We start from the raw sequence: 8,940 nt of genomic DNA on the forward strand, positions 1-8,940 counted from the left end.
GAAAAATCAAAGTGACAGAAAAAAGTAGTTGCTTATGTCAGGGCTAACCCAAGAGATGAGGCTTTATATTCATCATGATTTATGGATGATAGTGAAAGAGTGCAAAGTCAGACTCAGGGCAGAGTGTCCCCAAGAGAGGGGAAAGGAAAGACTGGAACATTTTCTGCATTATGACTCTGAGAACTCCATGGTCTGCTACTGACCAATGCCACTCCCGGCATTATAAAAACAGTCTTATAGTTTACTCTGAATGTAGGAAAGAATTGTTGATCTTGTATAAACAAATAAAAAGCATAAACAGCTGTAGGATTGTAGCACAGTATTTAACCAAGACTCTACAAAGAGTGGACTCTCTCAGTAGGGATAAGTAGCCTTTTCATGGAAACTCTAAACTGAGAAAGATACCTAAAGAAAAGAGTCGGTTAGGAGGTAATGTTGACTTCAATTCATTCAGCAACAGTCATTGACCAGCATTGGAGTTATTAGCCATCCAGATTCTACCTTCCAGAACTGTAGCTCTTCCACTGCATACAGAGCTGGGAGAAAAAGGAACTCTAAGTAAAAGATAGACACCATTGTATGTGCGTTATTAGCATGAGTACACAATACTCATTTTACAAAGGCCAACAGGACTTAATGATGCTCAAGGATACTGCTAAAGGGCCACCATTAGGTGGTGCCTCTGTTAGGAAAATAAAGGCAGTAAAACCACAAATGTTAGGCTAACCTCTGTGGGATCTGTCTGTCTTTGCTGGGAGAGCAGAGATACCTCAATTACTCAGACTGGTTTAGGTAGTTGAAGTCACTACATTCCAGAGCCTAGTAATGACAATCCCAGGTTGCTGACATCAGCACATTCCTTCTGGCAGATGAGTCCTGGCTCCTGAGCCAGCAATCTTACCTTTCTATCACACTATGCCACTACTAAACCAAGCCAAATTAGGAAAGGTATGTATGTACGTACCTACTTCTTTTTGATGAAACTGGGTTGAACCAGAAATCCAGTCTAGACCCACATTGTGATTTTGTCTCATTTTTACACTGCTTTAGACAAACACAGAAAGAAACATTTTTCATCAGACACTTTTGGTAGATAAATTGGCTTGACTAAACTCTTAATTCCTTGAAAAGGCAATGTGTCTCAGTGGGTAGAGGTCCAGAACCAGAGGAAATATATCTCAGTTGAAAGATATCTCTGATGTTTTATTTACTACTTCTATGAAGCTAGTTCTTTATTGGGGATAAATTATAAAATGAGAAATTTTAATTTTTTTAACTCTAGATTTTTGATCTATATCTATGGTTCTCTGTTCCTTTCCATTAATGAAAGATTTTGTTTCAGTCATTCTGTGATTCAGTTTTCTGATTGACTAGTTAATGGCAGATATACCTTCAAAACCCAATAGTAATAGATAATATTTAGGTATCATTTCATATAAAATGTAAGCTCCATTTTGGGGGTCCTTTTTAGAATGATCATCAAAAATCAATGAACACAGGGCTATAAACAAAGAGAATCATGCAGATATTTCCCAAATCTCTAGGGGCATATAATTAAAAACTACTCAGCATTTATTATTGGTCAGGAGAGAGCTTAAGACTAACTGAATGAAACACTGAATCAATACTATTTCATGTTTAAATATACCTTAAAGGCTTTTAAAGAATTTCCTTCATAATATTCTTGAAAGGTAAACTGTTTTTTAACCCATTTTTGGATGAGAAAACTCAGGTTCAGGAGATAAATTGATTTCCTCAAGATCACACAGTAGTAATCTGTCAGAGCTAGAATTTGAGCATAGGTCTACTTCTGTCAGATCCAACATTCTTTCAATAATACCAAACTTCCTTTCCAATTGAATCCATAAATTCCACAAATCAATTGGAAAAATATACTTTAGTGGCAAATTTGATTTTTAAGGATTTTTTTTGAAGGTGCAGTTTTAAAAGTTTTGGAATCAAATATTTGAGATTTGGACTAAGATATCTAAGAAAGGATGAGTCAAATGATTGTTAGTCTTCTCTTCAGTTACATCAATGTTGAACCTGGAACAAAGATTTTTTTCATAATTTTGTTCCAATTCTCAGACAAGTTCAGGAATAAAAGCATTTGCCATTTTGTGAAAAAATGTATACTTAATATATTACCTTTAAAACCAAACATTGAAGAATTTGAGAGTTGGAAGGGACATCAGGGACCATATAATGTTTATCCCAATATGATTTTGGATTATTTCTCCAAATCCCTTAAACAATTAAGTGCCTGTTATTTGTTCATTACTGGGTTCAGTATTGGAAATACAAAGAAAAGGATGAAATAATTACTGATCTGAAAGATCATATATTCTATAGAGTGAAACTATATATGTTAATATACAAATAGGTTAAGTATATACAAAATATTTGTAAGGTTAATTTTTTTTTAGGTTTTTGCAAGGCAAATGGGGTTAAGTGGCTTGCCCAAGGCTACACAGCTAGGCAATTATTAAGTGTCTGAGACCAGATTTGAACCCAGGTACTCCTGACTCCAAGGCCAGTGCTTTATCCACTACACCACCTAGCCACCCCGTATAAGGTTAATTTCGATGGGAAATTTTAGCAACTGAGGTGAGTGAGAAAGGTAGCGAGGGGTGACATTTGATGTTTGAAAGTACATCAAAATTTTACTGATACATTTTGTTTTCACATCTCCTGCATTTCCTAGTATAGCCCTCTTCCTTCTTGCAAATCATGCTCTTATAAAAAGGAATAAAAGAAAGAGGAAAGTAAACTCAGAAAACTAGACAATACATTCATTCTCCCCCAAAAAAGTCTGACATTATTTATAGCATTATAGTCCTCCTATCTCTGCAAAGAAGGTAGAGAGGTACCTTCTCATATCACTTCTTTTGGGTAAATTTTGTTCTTTATAGCTGCATAAATTTCAATTCTGTTTGTTTTGTTATTTTTTATTTACATTGTTGTAATTGTATATATTGTTTGCATGGTTCTGCTACCTTCAACTTGGAAGAGTACTTAAGAGGAGTTTAATTTCATATATCTTATTTTCATGTACTCTAAATTCCAATCACACTGGGCCATTAATGGCTTTCTGAACTTCATAACCCATCTTCAATCTTGGTACCCTCTTATGTCAACATTCAAACACATCTAGAATATTTTTTGTCCTCATTTCTGCCTCTTAAGATCCTACCACTTCCAAAACTAAGCTTTTTTCCAATTGTCCTGGTTCATTAGTTCCTTCTTTTTATTATCATGCTTAACTCATTTATATACCTAAAGTTATACTCCAGTTGAATATAACTTCCTTGAGGAAACTGTGGTCCATTTTTGTTTGTTTTTATATCCCCTTCACTTAGCACAGTGTCATATACATAAGAAATGCTGGTTTAATATTTTTAAAATTGAATTGAATTAAAGTTCCTAAGACAGGTCAAGGAAGAGCTTCTCTGTTTATACTTATTATCACTTTTTAACCTGAGTGCCATATCTAATGGTAAGTTATCTGACAGAAGATCAGCCTAGATAATTCCTAAACTTCTTTCCAACTCCCATTTGATAATCTTTTCCTGCCTCACTGGCTTCCCCACCCCTCACCTTTTTCTCTTCAAACTGAAAATGAAATCAAGTAAAATACTATTAGGTATAGAAATCAGACTTCTAGAAAGGAATTCGACAGTCTTTGTCACCAAAAATAACAGATAGTACACTACCACTCTATTTCCTTTACCTATATGATTCACTTGGAATAGAAAATATAGAAATGTGGATCTCCTAAGCATAAATTTCAGGAAGGGTTCCTTTTGTCACCTTTTTAATTTTAAAAAAATGGCACTATCTACACTCACTGCATATTGGGACCTTAAATGTTTTGATACCTGTAAATCAGGGGTTCTTAACTTAAAATCTGTGACCTATTTTTTTTAAAAAATGGCTATATTTCAATATAATTGGTTTATTTTGAAATGGTATGTATTTTGTGTCTTTAAAAACATTATTTTGTGGTGTCTGTAGACTTTACTTCACTTTCAAAGGAGTCCATGATACCCATACAAGAGATTAAAAATCTCTACTATAGAAGAAAGAAGGAGCAAAGGAAAAGGGAAAAGAAAAGGGAGTGTTTAGATAGAATGGGGCAAACACATTGAAGAAGCAAAATAGTGGAGAATAGGGATAAGGTGAGAAAAGGGGAAAATACAAACCAAGGGAAGATAGCATGAAGGACAATACAGAGATTGTCATTATAACTTTGAATGTGAATGGGATAAACTCTCCCATAAAACAGAAGCAGATAGCAGAGTGGATTAAAAACCAGAATCCTATAATATACTGCTAAAGAGAAAGGCATTTGAAGCAGAGAGATATGTATACAGAGTAAAGGTAAAAGGCAAGAATAGAATCTATTATGCTTCAGCTGAGGTGAAAAAGGCAGGAGAAGCAATCCTTATCTCAAACAAAGCAACTGCAAAAACAGATCTTAGTAAAAACACATAAGGAAGGAAATTATATCCTCCTAAGATATGATGGACAATGAAGCAATTTCAATACTAAATATCTATGCACCAAGCAGTATAACATTCAAATTCTTAGAGGAGAAGCTAAATAAGTTACAGGAAGGCCTAGGAAGCCTTCTGGTGGGAGACCTCAACCTCCTTCTCTCAGAATTAGATAAATCCAACTATAAAATAAGCAAGAAGGGAATTAAGGAGGTAAATAAAATGTTAAAAAACTTGGACATGATAGACCTTTGGAGAAGACTGAATGGAGATAGAAAGGAATATAGCTTTTTTCCTGCAGTACATGGTACTTACACAAAAAATTGACCATGTACTAGGGCATGAAAACCTCATAATCAAATGCAGAAAGGCAGAAATATTGATTGCATCCTTTTATGACCATGATGCAATAAAAATCACTTACAATAATGGGCCATGAAAAGATAAACCTAAAACTAATTTAAGACTAAATAAACTCATTTTAAAGAATGAGTGAATCAAACAACAAATTATAGAAAGAATTAGTGATTTCATCTAAGACAATGACAATAATGAGATAACATACCAAAACTTATGGGATGCAGCCAAAGCAGTCATTGGGGGTTAAATTATATTGCTAAATGCTTACATTAATAAAATGGAGGGAAAAAAGGAAACCAATTAACTGAGCATGCAACTGAAAATTTAGAGAAAGAACAAATTAAGAACCCCCAATTAAATATCAAATTAGAAATTTTACAAATTAAAAGAGAAATTAATAAAATTGAAAAGAGAAAAACTATTGAATTAATAAATAAAACCAAGCATTGGCTTTATGAACAAAACAATAAAATAGATAAACCTTTGGTTAATTTGATTAAAAAGACAAAGAAGAAAACCAAATTGCTAGTATCAAAAAATGAAAATGGTGAACTCACCACCAAGGAGAAGGAAATTAAAGTAATAATTTGGAACTATTGTGCCCAACTGTATGCAATAAATTTGATAATCTATGTGGAATGGATGAAATTTTAAAAATATAAATTGAACAGGTTAAATGAAGAGGAAATTAATTATCTATATAACCCTATCTAAGAAAAAGAAATGCAACATACCCTCAACTTGTATTGAGGACAATAAAGTGATTGTCATTTTATCTATGAATATGAAAGGGATTAACTCTCCCATAAAATGGAAATGGATGGCAGAGTGGATGTTCTCTGGCTCATCTTTGATCATAAACTGCTCCCCTTTTCATACATCTGACAGGATAACTATTCCTTGTACTCCTATTCTTATTATATGCTTATTATATTAATATTTATATCTAAATTGGAAAATTTTGAATACATTAAATTAAAAAGCTTTTGTGTAAACAAAATCATTCTAACCAAGATCAAAAGAAATCAGTAAATTGGAAAACAAGTTTTACAACTAGTATTTCTGACAAAGGTCTCATTTTTAAAATAAACAGATAACTGAATCAAATTTATAAAAAAAGGCCATTCCCTAATTGACAAATGGTCAAAGATAAGCAAAGGCATATGAGAAAATATTTCCTAAAATGAGGAAATCAAAGCTATCTATAGTATAAGAAAAATTGTTCTAAGTCAATTCTGATTAGAGATGCAAATTAAAGCATTTCTGAAGTACCATCTCACACTCCTCAGATCAACCAACATAACTAGAAAGAATAATTATTAATGTTGGCGAGATGTGGTAAATCTGGGACACTAATCTATTGTTGGTGGAGCTGTGAACCAATCCAACCTTTCTGGAGAGCAATTTGAAATTGTGCCCAAAGGGTAATAAAAATGCATATACCCTTTGACCTTGCAATACCACTACAAGGTCTGTATCTTGGAGAGATCAAAAAAATATTCAAAAATATTCATAGTAGCTCTTTTTGTAGTGGCAAAGAACTGGAAATCAAAGGGATGTCCATCAATTGGGGAATAGCTGAACAAATTGTGGCATATGTATGCGATGAAACAGTATTGTTCTATTAGAAATCAGGAGGGATGTAAAGTCTGGAAAAACTTGTATGAATTGATGCTTAGTGAGGTGAGCAGAACCAGAAGAACATTCTGCACCCTAATAGCTACTTGGAAGTACTGATTAACCTTGACGGACTTGCTCACTTCATCAGAGCAATGATCAGGGACAATTTTAGGGGATCTGTGATGGAGAATACCATCTTTAACTATGCAGTTTAAATGAAGATAAAAGATTATTATCTTCAATTTTTTAAAAAGTTGTCTTATGTATTATATAATTTTGCTATCTCTAATATTTTCTTTCTTCCTTTTTTTCTCTCAACACATTCAATTTTGATATATGCATATCATAGAAACAAATGTAAAGGCTATCTGACTGCCTTCTGTTGGGAAAAGGGAGGGAAAAGAGGAAGGAAAATTGTAAAATCCAAAACCTTACAAAAAAATTATTGGTAGAAATTACTATTGTATGTAATTGTAAAACAAATAAAATATTTATATTAAAAAAAAATCTCTACTATAGCTGGAGTATCTCTACTATAGCAAAGTAAAATGTTATCATTCACCTAAGTAAAGCAAAGATGCCTATAAACTTAGTCCTTAAAAAAAAGTCAAGAATTTGTGAGTCTTCTTTCAAGTTTAGTGCTTTTAGCTGAAGTGCTATGTAAAAAGCAGAGTTCCAAAGCAATTTTAGACCAAAGCAATTTTAGAACTCTCCAAAAATACTGCAAATATCCTACATTCTTATTGAGTTAGTAGAACTTGACATTTGTGGAAGGAGATTTTGGAGTGGGGGAAGCCTAAATTTTGAGAAACCTAAAAGATTTAGGTAATATTCCTTTTTTTTGTTCTTCTCCTACTCTCTTCTCTATCTCCATTCTTCATGTTCTTTTTTCCTCCTTTCTCTAATCACTGCTTTTCAACCGTTTTCCCTAGCTATTCCTTAAACATGCCAGTGGCAGAGGTACCCAGAGCTTAGGTTGCCACTTACCTTGCCCCATGTTGCTCCTGAGAATAACTGAAAATGTTGACTGTCAAATAACACTTTTATGAGGCCTTTGTCTCTATTTTCTAGTTCCCCAGCTAGGGCAAATCTAAAGTGAGTCTTCTTTATTTTGATAATTGTCTGAGAATAGTTAATAATAATAATAATAGTTACATTTCATATTATATAGCTATTGAAGGCTTGCAAAACACATTGTATGCATTGTCTCAATTCATCAACAACCCTAAGATTTAGCTGTTCTCATCTCCATTTTATAGGTAGGGGCAGCAAGGTGGTGCAATGAGTGTGGGACCTCGAGTCAGGAAGACTTATCTCCCTGAGTTCAAATAGGAGTTCAGACACTTAATAGTGACCCACTGTGACCCTAGGCAAGTCATTTAATACTACTTGCCTCAGTTTCCTCTTTTATAAAATGAGATGGAGAAGGAAATGGCAAATGACCCCAGTATTTCTGCTAAGATATCCCCAAATGGGATCACAGAGAGTCTGACATGATTGAAATGATTGTTTTTATAGCTAAGAAAACAGACTCAGAGAAAAAAAGGAGCTGCTCCAAGTTCAAACAGTTCATAAGTAGAAGGGGAAGGATGTAAACCTAGGCTTTCTTAATTCCATCATCTTCCATGATGTCTATTATGTTATACTGCCTTTCTGAAAAGTGCAGAGACCAGTTATACAAATATATTGTAGCTTTTTGAATTTTTCTGGTTAAAGTTATTTCTCCTAGATCCTGGATCTCTTGAGAGGGTAATATTGGCAAAGTGCTATTTGAAACCATGATTCCTCTCTTACCTACATAAACAAGTGACCCAGATCTCTTACTCAGTTAGCCCTGAGAGTACTTAATAGAATCAGAATTTTGAAATTTGTGGTTTTCTGGTGGTGCTTGGGGTGATGAAAAACAGTCTTCATCTTTCCAAAAAAAATTAGAGTTGGCTTCTCATTTTTCTAAATATGCTTTTCCATTTCTCCTTAGGTGTAATCATGACTTGAAACTACTCAGAAGGAAGAGGAACAGCAAACATTGCCCAGGAGAAACCAGTAGAGAGAAAAATACTCATTCAATTCTTGTGACTTATGTTCTTAGAATCTTGGAACATCAGAGCTGAAAGGCACCTCTTCCTCCAAATTTTATAGATAAAGTAAATTAAAATAGGCTTATGCTTACCCATGATCCAATAGTTACTAGCTAGACTCAGATTTCTTGAACCTCAAACCTATTATTTTTATACTATTACCTTACCTGCATAACATTCTTCCCTTAAAATATGTATTGTCTTTCATTTTTACATTTTATTGTTGTTTTCAGTCATTTCAGTCTTGTCTATCTCTTTGTGTCCCCATTTAGATTATGGGGTTTTTTTGGCAAAGATGTGGAGTTGTTTCTTCTCATTTTACAAATGAGGAAATTGAGGCAAGCAGGGCTAAGTCACTTGTCCAGGTCACATAGCTAGTAAGTATC

The 8,940-nt window shown here is 33.7% G+C and overlaps 1 long non-coding RNA gene across 1 annotated transcript; it reads left to right on the top strand.

Annotated features, from left to right (window-relative positions):
* The first annotated feature begins 863 nt into the window (after positions 1-863).
* LOC141489845 (uncharacterized) lies at positions 864-8,659 on the top strand. Its single transcript, XR_012469006.1, has 2 exons — positions 864-948; positions 8,455-8,659. It is a non-coding gene; the product is annotated as an uncharacterized LOC141489845 (long non-coding RNA).
* Positions 8,660-8,940: the final 281 nt, after the last annotated feature.

Source organism: Macrotis lagotis, chromosome 5, assembly GCF_037893015.1.
Source record: "Macrotis lagotis isolate mMagLag1 chromosome 5, bilby.v1.9.chrom.fasta, whole genome shotgun sequence".
NCBI classification, from domain to species: domain Eukaryota; kingdom Metazoa; phylum Chordata; class Mammalia; order Peramelemorphia; family Peramelidae; genus Macrotis; species Macrotis lagotis.